This window comes from Camelus bactrianus, chromosome 23 (assembly GCF_048773025.1).
Source record: "Camelus bactrianus isolate YW-2024 breed Bactrian camel chromosome 23, ASM4877302v1, whole genome shotgun sequence".
In the NCBI taxonomy this organism is placed as follows: Eukaryota; Metazoa; Chordata; class Mammalia; order Artiodactyla; family Camelidae; genus Camelus; species Camelus bactrianus.
The window spans coordinates 4,040,600-4,052,839 of NC_133561.1; positions in this window are offsets into that span (position 1 = coordinate 4,040,600).

The following is a 12,240-nucleotide window of genomic DNA, read 5'->3' on the forward strand; positions in this document are numbered from 1 at the left end:
CACTATTTTTAGGAAAATAATGAATAAAACGAGCAGGAGGTAGTTCTGCTGGCTTTCCCTTGGCCTTCCTCCCCATTACAGACCTCACTCACTGCTCAGGGAACAATGCATGACATCTTCCTGTTGCTCAGCGTGTCTCTCCCGCTTCTGCATTCTGGAATAGTCCGCCATAGGGAATAATGACAAGATGTGTTCAGTGGCCCACTGGAGCCACTCTGAGACTGAACTGAGCTAAAACTCTACTGTTCAGCTGACCTCCTCACGTCCCTGCTCTTACTGGCTGCTGTGGATCATGGTCACACTCTGGGTCTCCTGGAGTGTGCTGAGACCCAGTATCCAGTAATCCCCAACATTCCTGATTATTTCTTTCCCTCAATGCACGAACACCTTGGTAAACATCCATAGGTCCCTTTGGGGAAGGCTGGGAGGAGAACGAATACTACAGATCTCCGGGAGTGTACCATCTTCCCTTTTCACAGATCCAGTAGAATTCCCATCCACTGCATCCCTAGGGACAGCAGGCTGCATGAACTGCCATAGGGCTCTGTGAGCACGGCTGTTCTGATTGCTGCTTTCACTCTTCGTCATGCTGGCCACAGTCATTTACCTTTGGCAATTAATTGCAGCCACATGGCCTTTTTGCTTCAATTATAGCCATCACATTTAAGGTTCCCACTGTCGAGGCAGCGTTTCCCACTGTGACTTTCTGACCTGGAGAGGAGAAGAGTCACAGAGCTCTCCAGGACACTCGGGCTCCCACTCCCAAGCTTGTTTCGCACAGTCGTGGTGTAAGGGCCCTTCAACAGTGCCGGAGCAGGTGTTCACTGCTAAAAGCACTCTCATAGTCCAGGCTCCCTAAGCCTTTGGAGCTCTTCCATTCTGGTACACAGAGGCAGTCCTGGCATTTCAGCTTCACTTAGTGTAGGCCACCTTGTGGTCAGGGGATGAGCAAACCTGCTAAACAGAGCCCTATTTAACCCCCGAGTTACAACATTAGTTCCGAATCTCTGCTTCGTGGGCCCATAGCAGTATATTCTGCTGGATTCCACTTTATGTTCCTTCCACCGTTACCCCCCACCCTTAATATCCATTCCTATGCGTATTTCCTCAATTTCTATCCATATAAATGGGTCCAAGATACCGTTCTTCTGGAGTACAGCACACCGCCTCACGGGTCACACATTGGACCTCACCTGTCAGAGCTCCCTAAAACTTGATTCTCCTGATCAGTCTAGAAACAAAAGGAATGGTAGTGGTGTGTCCCGAGGGAATCAGCTGTGTCCTGCAGGGCAGTGTCTCAGCGGAGGCCGCTGGAGTTTCCTCAGGCAAAGCAGGGCTAGTCCCTCAGATCCCGTTGGAAGGACTGCTTCTACCGGTAAAGGAGACAGCAGAATTTAGGGGTTCAATGTCCAGTTTTGCTAGGTTCTTTCCACTTAACTCCTTTTCAGTTTTGAGGATGTGATTCCTTCCCACTTTGACAGCAGACATCCTGTGTGGTTGGAAATTTAATTTGCGTTGTAATTCAGGCACTGGTAGGGTGAGACTTGGTTCATTTTTCAGCGATCTCAGCTCTGAGGATACAGGAAATAAGCGTTTCTTTCAGAACCAACGTAAAAATTTTAAGGGGATTGTGCAGCATCTGAACTGTGACTTTGAATTCCTGAGCTCCTCTTTTCTACTCTTCACTTATCTAGTAAAATTAGGATCAACCAGCCAATCTAATTATACTCATTAGTTTGACAAAAACGTGCTAATATGTCAAATACGTGCCTCCTGTAAGTATGATTTATAGCGTCCGCTGTTGATAGGCCGTGCGTCTGTGTTTCCACACATGCCATGGCCATCAGTGCCCTCTTTACTGCTTGTTGTAGATTCCTTAGTGCTCTGCGAATATGTTCCAGAAATACCAGAATCAGTTCCAAAAACTCATCATTCTTCTGGAACCACTCACGTTACCAAAATCTCCATCAGTCAGACTTCTCCAGATGAACAGAACCTATATTCTCTATCAGTATAATACAAACACACATACACAGGGTGACAGAGAGACAAAGAGAGACAAACAAACACAGAGACATTGAGATTTGTTTAAAGGAAATGGCTCATGTGAGTGTGAAGGATGGCAAGTCTGAGATCTGCAGGGCAGGCGGCAGCCTGGAAACCCAGGAAGGCTGTACGTCGCAGTTTGAGTTTGAAGGCAGTCTAGAGGCAGAGTTTCTTCTTCCTTGAAGGATCTCGGTGTTTTCTCTTAAAGCCCTCAACAGACTGGATGAAGTACACCCACACTAAGGAAAGTATTTTGCTTTGTTCAATGTCTGTGATTAAATGTTAATCACATTAAAAAAAATGCTTTCACAGAAACATCTAGACTGATAATGTGACTAAACAGCCGAGTAGTGCCGCGTAGCCAGGTTGACTCAACGTAAACCAGCACACTGATGAACTCGGATTTTTCCTTCAGGAGATTCCCAACCAAACTATGGAAGATCCACCTGGTCTCTTCTTGTTGCTTGTAGTCAAATACATGAGATCAAATATACCTTGAAGGATGAACTGTCAAGCAGAAAGGAACCAGCACTAGATGATGTGAAAATTCTCAGCTTATCCACGTGTATGTACTCACCATCAAGGCAAGAGGGGCTGGTCAACCCTTTGCTTAAAAGGTGAGGCATGTGACTCGAGATGCAATCCGACAGCTCATCCTAGGCCAGCGCCAGGGACCCTTTATGCAGGAGAGATCTGTGATGGGCCCTCAGGTCTGAGAGCTGGCGCCTGCCAGAGACTGACGAGGCTGTTGAGAATGTTCTCCCAGCAGAAATGCCTTCAGCCTGGCCTGAAAGCAACAGGGACCACACAAAGTAAAGGAAGAATGTCTTCCAAGATAGGTCCGTGGATACAGAGGTCTGGGCCAACAGGGTCTCTCCTCACCGTGGTCCAAAAAGTTGGGGCTGCCACGCCAGGGCACCCACAAACAGAGCATCAGTTTCACAGAGGAGTTTTCTCAGGCTTGACATCAAATGGAGTTTCTCCTGCTGGGTTTTGGATTTGGCCAAGACCTCAGACTCCCTCTTTGTTTCGATTTCTCCCTTTTTGAATGGTAATCTATCCTATGCCTATCTTAACATTATATTTGGGAAGCGTATGACTTGTTTTCTGGTTTCACAGGGTCACAGACACAATAGGAATTTTCCCGAAGGTTGGACCAGAAACTGAGTCTCACCTGTAAATGCTTTAGAAGATATTTAGATGGAATTTGGGCATTAGAGTTGATGCTGAAAAGGGTTAACACTTTGGAGGATGTTGGGATTGGATGCATATATTTTGTACCTGGGAAAGATATGAATGTGAGTGGTTGCAGTGTGGACATTACGTGTTGAACAGTGTCCTCTAGAAGATCTTTTAAAATCCTTACACCCAGGGCCTTAAAATGTTGCCTTATTTGGAATTCAGGTGTTTAAAAGGTGTAATCAAGTTAAGATGAGGTAATTATGGTGGGCTCCAATCAAATGTGAATGATGTCCTCGTAAGAAGAATGTACCAAATAAAGGCAAAGACACATAGGGAGGATATTTTGTAACAAGAGAGGCAGAGATTAGAATGTCGCAGCTGCAAGCAAAACCAAGTTTGGATGGCCACTGCCAGAAGCTACGAAGCAACGGAGAAAATTCTACCCATTCTCAGAGAGAGCATGCTATCAAAGGCACAAATGGAAGCAAGAGGAAGCAAGCGCTATTGTTATTCTTTTTTTTTTTTAATATATTTGTTAGATTTTATTTCTTGAGTAATAAAATTCTAGTGTAGAGCACAATTTTTCAGTTCTATATGAACATACATACGTTCATTGTCACATTTTTTTTCACTATGAGCCTCCACAAGATCTTGTTTATATTTCCCTGTGCTATACAATATAATCCTGTTTATCTATTCTACATTTCAAAATCCCAGTCTGTCCCTTCCCACCCTCCCCCCCTTGGCAACCACAAGTTTGTATTCTACGTCTATGAGTCTGTTTCTATTTTGTATTTATGTTTTGTTTTGTTTTTAGATTCCTCATATGAGCAACCTCATATGGTATTTTTCTTTCTCCTTCTGGCTTATTTCACTTAGAATGACATTCTCCAGGGACATCCCGTTGCTGCAAAGGGCGTTATGTTGTCGGTTTTTAAGGCTGAATAGCATTCCATTGTATAAATATACCACTTCTTCATTATCCAGTCATCTGTTGATGGACATTTAAGCTGTTTCTATGTCTTGCTTATTGTAAATAGTGCTACTATGAACTTTGCGGTGCAAGTGTCACTTTGAAGTAGGGTTCCTTCTGGATTTAGGCCCAGGAGCGAGATTCCTGGGTCATATGGTAAGTCTATTCCTAGTCTTTTGAGGAATCTCCGTACTGTGTTCCACAATGGCTTTCCTTGCTTCCCTCTCCCACTCTTAATGATTTAAATGTCTTCTTTTACAATTTTGTGATTATTCTTTTCATAATTCATGGCAGTTATCACCTTTCCAGTTATGAGTTTCTCATTTTTATAGCATCCTGCTTCTTTTCAATTTTGAGTAGACCTGTCAATATTTCTTTTAGCATGGGTTTAGTGTTGCTAAACTGTTTTAGTTTTTGCTTGTCTGTGAAGTTCTTTATCTCTCCTTCTATCCTAAAGGATAGCCTTGCTGGATAGAGTATCCTAGGCTGCCTCTTTTTTTCATTCAGGACTTTGAATATATCTTGCCACTCCCTTCTGGCCTGTAGTGTTTGTGTAGAGAAATCAGCTGAAATCCTTATGGGTTTCCCTTGTAACTCACTCCTTGTTTTCCTCTTGCTGCCTTTAGGATCATTTCTTTATCCTTGATTCTGGCCATCTTGATTATAATATGTCTTGGTGTGGGTCTGTTTGGGTTCTTCCTGTTTTGGGGACCCTCTGAACTTCCTGTACTTGGATATCTGATTCCTTTAGGTTTGGGAAGTTTTCAGTCATGATTTCTTCAGATGCCTTTTCAGTTCCCTTTGTTACCCTTCTGGAACACCTATTATGCATAGGTTGGCACACTTTATATTATCCCATAGGTCCCTTCTATTGTTTTCATTGTTTTTTATTTGTTTTTCTTTCAGCTGTTCTGATTGGGTGCTCTCTGTCGTCCTGTCTTCTAGGTCACTTATTCGTTCCTCTGCATTTTCTAGTCTGCTTTGCACAGCCTTTAGGTCAGCTCTCATCTCAGCAATTGAGCTTACTAATTCTACTTGGTTCTTCTTTATAGCTTCTGTTTCATTTTTGACATATTTTATATCTCTAAACACTATCTGTTTTAGATCCTTCAGTACTTTGATCACTCCTTTTTTGAAATCTTGATCTAGTAGGCCATCAATGTCTATTTCCTTGATCGTGCTTTCAGGGGATTTCTCTTGATCTTTTAATTGGAAATGGTTCCTCTGCTTCTTCATGCTGCTCATATCTCTCTGGCACTGTGGCTTAAGGAGTATGAGTTATCTAGTTCTCCTGGAGACACTGTGCTCTTAATGATTTTATTGAGAGGTCTTTGTGTCTTTGCCCTGTTTCTCAAACTCAGCTTGCTGTTTCCAGAGGCCCTCCATTGGCACCCTGTTGTGTGCTCTCCCAGTGGCTGTAGGCTAACAGATCGCACCTCCTCCCAACACTGGGTCAGGTGCTAGGCTCTTATCTGGTGGGCAGGCAGGTCACTCCCCCTCCTGATGCTGCAGTCAGATGCTGCGCTCGGGGGAGGCAGGTGGGCGGATCACGCCCCACCCCCAGCACCGTGGTCAGGTGCTGCGTTCCTGCTAGGAAAGCAGGTTGTCACCTGCCCTTTCCTGGCGCCAGTAGCTCCGCTGCTCTGTGCAGCTGCCCGCTCCGCCTCGGGTCGGCGTTCCGAAGGTGGGCTCAGGGAACACCGAGGAAGGGCCCCGCCCCTGCTCCGGGCCAAATCTCAGCTCCTTGTTTGTCTTGGCAGCAGGAGTTCTCTGAGGTGCCAGGGCAGAAAGATCCTATCTGCCTCCAGCTGTAAAGAAGTCTCAGTCCTGCCCAGGAGGTTGCAGAGCCCCCAGGCGCGGATTCAGGTCTCAGCACCCCCCCCACCCCCGCAGGCAGCTGCACACAGGAGGAGGTGGCGGCTGTGGCTGCGCCTCTCCTCTCTTCTCGGGAGAAGCGCCAGCAATGGTGGCGTGGGTCTGAGGAGATATAGGCTACGGCACCCCTCCCCCCAGGGCACACCAGCCGTGTTGCTTTCCTTTTTTCGCAGTTTATGGGGGACCAAGGTTGTCCTGCTCTGTGTCCCCTCCCAGCCACGGACCGCAACCCCCTGCCATCCCCCGGGGCCGCCTCAGTGCAGCCACCCCCGTCCTCCACCCAGCTTGGGCAGCCTGTCCCGTCCCCAGCTGCTGGCTCGCGTCTCGGGCTGGGTGTCACGGGGACCCTTTGTGCCTGTTTAACTCAGTTCTGTTGGTCAAGGGATGCTTGGGGCAGATCGGAGCCTCAGAGGCTCCCTCTCCATCCCGCTGGCCTCTCCGTTGGAGGGGGGAGACCCAGCGAACGAGCGCCAGTCCTCCTTTGCCGCTGCCTCCCCGCGGGATGGGTCCCACACTGTTTTGCTTTTCCTTATTTCTTTTTTCCTTTTTTCCTGCCAGATTCTTGGCATCTTTGTCTTTCGAAGAGGGTGATATTCTGTCGGTGTTGGCAGGAGCTCTGGTTGGCTGGATGGGTCCAAAGATGTGAGTTTTGGTGTATTTGTGGGAGAGGGTGAGCTACCAGCGTCCTTCTACTCCGCCATCTTGCTTTTCTCCCTATTGTTATTCTTATGAGAACCCCAACCCCATCCATAGCAGCCACCCTGATGGCCTCATGTGACCACAGTGACTTCCAGAGATCCTACCTCTTAGTCCTATCACATTAGGTTTGGTTTCAACATCCAAACTGGGGCTTTATTGCATCTTGTTTGCAATGCTGACAGTTCTTTGAAAAGGAGCTAACGAGAGTTCTCTTTCATGTGTATTGATACTTTTACGATGTTGCCATGTGCTACCTGAATTCAGGTCATAAACTGATGAGCAGTGATTTGTACTTAATGCAGATCTCAAATATATGTTGATGACAATATAATAATATTGGACACTGAACAGTAAGTTTCAGTGGTTTTAACTATAGGAGTGAAACATATGACTAACAGAATTTGGCCAGTAAAAACAAAGTTCTATTGACTCAACAGTTGATGGACACTTGGGTTATTCCCATTTTGTGGCTATCCATTGCAGAAAAGGCAAAACTGGGCACAGAAGAGAGATTAGTGGTCCCCAGGTGTTGGTGTTGGAAGGAGTCAGTTGTCTGCAAAGGGCCAAGAGAGAGCCTCTCAGGGTGAACGGACTGTCCATAGCTTGATTAGCTGGTGATTATGGAACTGTATTCATTTGTCAAAACTCCTTGAACCATCAGGTAAAAAGTGTAGGCTTTACTGTAGGTAAATTATACCTCAGGGAAAATGAAAACAAAACCCAAAAGGTCCAGAAGAAACAGTAAAATTGGGGGGAATAACCAGGGCAGTAACCACTTGAAGAATTCCAGAGATAAGTGAAAATAAATTCTGATCATTGTGCCTCAAAGTTAAACAAAAGGCACAATGTTCTGTTAGGTGTTTTGAATTTTGTTGAGCACGTGTTCCACGTTTGCAAGTATTGCTAGTCCTGATCCACAAAACTCTCTGCAGGAAAGTTGTATTTGTAAGCGGGCCTGGGCACCATCAGGCTGTGTCTTGCCATAATATTGTGTTTGATAAAACTGTCATCTGTCATCTCCTGGAAACTAAGAATGCTGTTGATCCTTAAATCTTTCAAGGAAATCATTGCAAAAAAATAGTAATAATAAAAACCAGAATGATGTGGGTTAGGCACTTCTTGCTTCATTTAAGAAAGATGTCCAAAGTAGGGGCATGTGGGCTCAGACTAGAGATGGCCATTTTATAAAGGGATGATGGAGGAATGTAGCTTTGAAAAGGGATTTGAATACTTTGTGGTCTTTAGTCTAAATGGACTGAAAATGGAATGCTGTGTAGATACATAGATAGTGTTGAAAAGGCAACTATTCCTGTGTCCCAAACTGGTACTCAAGCATGCATGGCTTCTAACACACAGCTACTTTCCTCTTGAGTCTGGATTGGAAGAGCACATGGGAGACAAATGGATTTATTTCCAGAATTTCAGAAAGCATCTGTCTAGAGTTCAGATACAGAGGAACTGACCTAGAAGTCTATTAGGTTTGTCAATGTGGAGAGACAAGGTTCAGTAAAGAAAATGTGCAAAGCAATAAACCAGAAGCTTGAGATTTGTCAAGCAAGGGACTGACTCCCCCGGCAGGGTTTTCCTGTGGTTCGATATTCTCTCTCTAAGGACCTGCCACCGTGTTAGGGTCTAACCAATCTGAAGCTGCCATGCGACAGAGACTTGGGGAGAGAGCACATGGAAGATATGCTTATCTAAGGTTTTCAGATGCTGAACATAGACCTCTTAGCTGTATTATTTCCATTTAATTTAAAATAATTACATAACTCTAACAGGAATCTATTTTTATTACAGAATAACTGCAAATACCAAACATCAAAATTTAAAAGTCAACACCTGGTGGTTCTTCTATCAAGCTCTGTAGTATACTTTTTATAGAAATTTTACAGCAGCTCCTTAAAATATTACATTCTCAGTTTCATTTTTTAATTTCATGTTTGTGAAATACTTGCTTAAAATTACTCTTTTTGGTAAATTAGACTTTAATAAAGTTAAATTTTATGCTCTTCAAAAGACAATGTGGAAAAAAGGAAAAGAAAAGCAACGTACTGAGAAAATATTCACAAAATGCCCACCTGACCAAGTTGTTGTATCCAGAATATATTAAAAAACGATTGCAACTCAATGAGGAGACAGACTACCTAATTAAACGGGGGAAAAAAACTTGAATAGCTACTTCACAAGATATATTAATAGGCAAAACACATTAAAAAATATATCAACATCATTAGTGATCAGGGAAATGCAAAGTAAAACCACGGGAAGATATTGCTGTACACTCATGAGAATGGAGAAAGTCAGAGGGACAGTAGAGCTGAAGCGGTAGGGCATATGCTTAGCATGCATGAGGTTGAGGGTTCAATCCCCACTACCTCCCCTAAAAATAAACAAGCAAACCGAATTCTGCGCACCCAGAATCTTTTTTAATTAAAAAAAAAAAAGAACAGAGAAAATTAGAAAGAATGACAGGACTAAGTATTGGTAAGAACGCAGAGCAACTTCAACCCTTATATGTTGCTGATGGGGATATAAAACGGAAGCAGCACTTTGGGGAACAGTTCGGTCGTTTCTTATAAAGTTAAACATACACTGAATCATAGAACCCAGCAGCCTTACCCCTAGATTTTTGCCCAAGAGAAGACATATATCCACACGAAGACTTACACTTGGATGTTGATAATAACCTTATTTATAATAGACAAAAACTACAAACAATCTAAAGATCTATCAGCATTTGTAGTACAGGAACAAACTGTGGTCTATCCATACGGTGGGGAACTACTCCGTGATGAACACACATGAACTCCTGGCACATGCAACGACATGGATAGATCTCGAAACAATTGTGCCGAGCCAGAGAAGCCTTACACGAGAGTACTATATGATGACATTTCAGTGAAATCTTAGAAGAGCCAAATCTGATGCACAGTAACAGGAAACAGATCAGGGGCTACCGGAGGGTGGGGAGTATGGGCCTGGATGGGCACAAGGGCATTTTGGGGGTGATGAAACTGTTCTATATATTTGATTGTGGTGGTGGTGCTACATTAGTGAATTTCTCTAAAGTCGTCAAAATCTTTTGATCATTAAAATAGGTGCATTTTGCCTTATGTGCACGTTAAAATTGATTTTTAGAAAAATGAAAGGGAAATAAGAGGCATTAGCAACATAATCTGGTTTACATTTTGTCAGTTCAAATCAAATCAAATTCTAGTTCGGCTTCTCTGAGCCTGTTCTGGTCATCTCGACTGAACGGGGATAGCCAAAAATATGAACTTCGTATCTCCAAATAAAACTTCTGAAGATAATTTATATTATTTCTACAGCTAACGAGTTCTTTACACTTTTACATTGTGTCTACGTTTTAAATTTCAATGTCTCCCAGGTTCTGTGATGGGACTGCAGGGATAGTGGATGTCCTCACTGCAGCCTTCAGGATGCTGACAATACATAGCGCACACAAATCACTGTTATTTAGAGAATTCAAATCATAAGAAAATATTCTTTATGAAGACCACTGTTAAATAGAGTCTACTGTTCCTCTAACTCTTCAGAGCCACCTCACAGCCTTATGTTTCATTTAAGCACAAAAATAGTACTCTATAGTTAAAAAATTTCTTGCTGGTCTTTTGAATTTTTAAAAAAATTTTAAAACTTTAAAATTTATTTTTAAACAACTTTATTGTGGTGTAATTTCTGTGTGGTAAACTACACATATTTGAGATGTATAATTTGACGAGTTTTGATAGACGTATACACCTAACCTATGAAACCACAACCACAATCAAGATACCTGACGTTTCCGTTTATGTCTTCCCTCTCCCCTTCCCCCTATAGGTTTGTTCTCTATGTCTGTGAGTCTGTTTCTGTTTTGTAAATAAGTTAGTTTGTGTCTGTTTTTAAGATTCCACAGGTAAGTGATAATCATATGGTATTTTCCTTTCTCTTTCTGGCAAGAGTACTTTTAAGAGTGATTCTAAACCATTTTATTTTTATTCCGTAGGTTTCATAGCGAATAAAAGTCCTTGAGCTTGGTTTTTCTTGATGGGTTTAATAGACTGATTCCTCCTAAGGCATTAGTATAAACCTGAAGTGCTTTATTCATACTAGACTTAGCATGTATTACTTACCACTTACACTTTCATGTGAGAATAAGGCCACTTTTCCCCTCAAGAGAATTGGATGTGTGTAGGATATGTTCATTATTCTTTAATTTAAAGAAGAAGTCTGAGATTTATTCAGAAATATTCTCACATTTGCATGGAAGGAAATTAGTCCTTATCTATGCATATTAGTCTCATTTTTTAGCTTAAAAACCTATGACCTTCCACTAAAATTAAAAAAATACTTTGTGTTCTCATTGTTCTGGTTACTTCCCTAGACTGAATCTTTACTGTTTTTTTTTTTTTTTTTCTTCTTTCCAGCTTTGTCATCTTGCATATAATCATTTCCCCCTCTGGTGTTTCACTTTGCAGACTCAAGCTATAACAAGACTCTCCTCTCTAGTACCTGTTTAATGTGCCGGATACATAGTCCATTCTTTAGTACCTCATCTGGTGATATTCTCCTTTTAGTGTTTTCATCTTTTAGAAATACGTATCTATAGATGTTATGTTTTTTCCTGTGTGCTTTTTGTTTCCTTCCAAAAATGCTAGATATCTGAGTACAATTGGGCAGAGACTAAAGACATTTTTGATGAATTTTATTTGTAACTGGCATTCTGCAATATTGGGGCAATTGTAAAAAACATTTCACTATTTAATTCCCGCTCCTGCATACTAGATATGTATGAAGTGTTAGAAATTCACAGCTCTTCTCCTACCTCTTAAAAATAAAGTCTTCAATAACCTTAGTCAAAAGCCGTCTGAGCTTGGAAATTCATACTCCTCCTTTAAAGTAAACAGATGAACTTGGATGCCCCAAAGTTAAATCTTCTCATCTTCTCTAGGTTATCTGCACTAACCAGGATTTCCCTGAGAAAAAATATGACGGTTTTCTTCTGTTTCTACCTGACCAGATTCACCCAAACCCAACACACTGTGGTACATGTGTATATATGATGGGATACCACTCACCCGTAGAAAAGAATGAAATTTTGTCATTTGAAACAACATGGATGGACTTGGAGGGTATTATTCTTAGTGAAATAAGTCATACAGAGAAAGATGAAAATTGTGTATCACTTATACGTGGAATCTAAAAAATGTAGCAAAGAAGTGACTGTAACAAAAAGAAACAGACTCCCAGATACAGAGAACAAACAAGTGGGTACCAGTGGGAGGAGGGCAGGGGGAGGGGCGCACAGGGCGGCGGGATAAGCAGCACTAACTACCACACGTGGGAAGCCAGCCGCGAGGAGATACTGTACAACACAGGGAGTGTAGCCAGGGCTTTATAATAGCTGTAAGTGGAGTATAGCCTGTAAAACTTGTGACTCACATTGTTGTACACCTGAAACTATT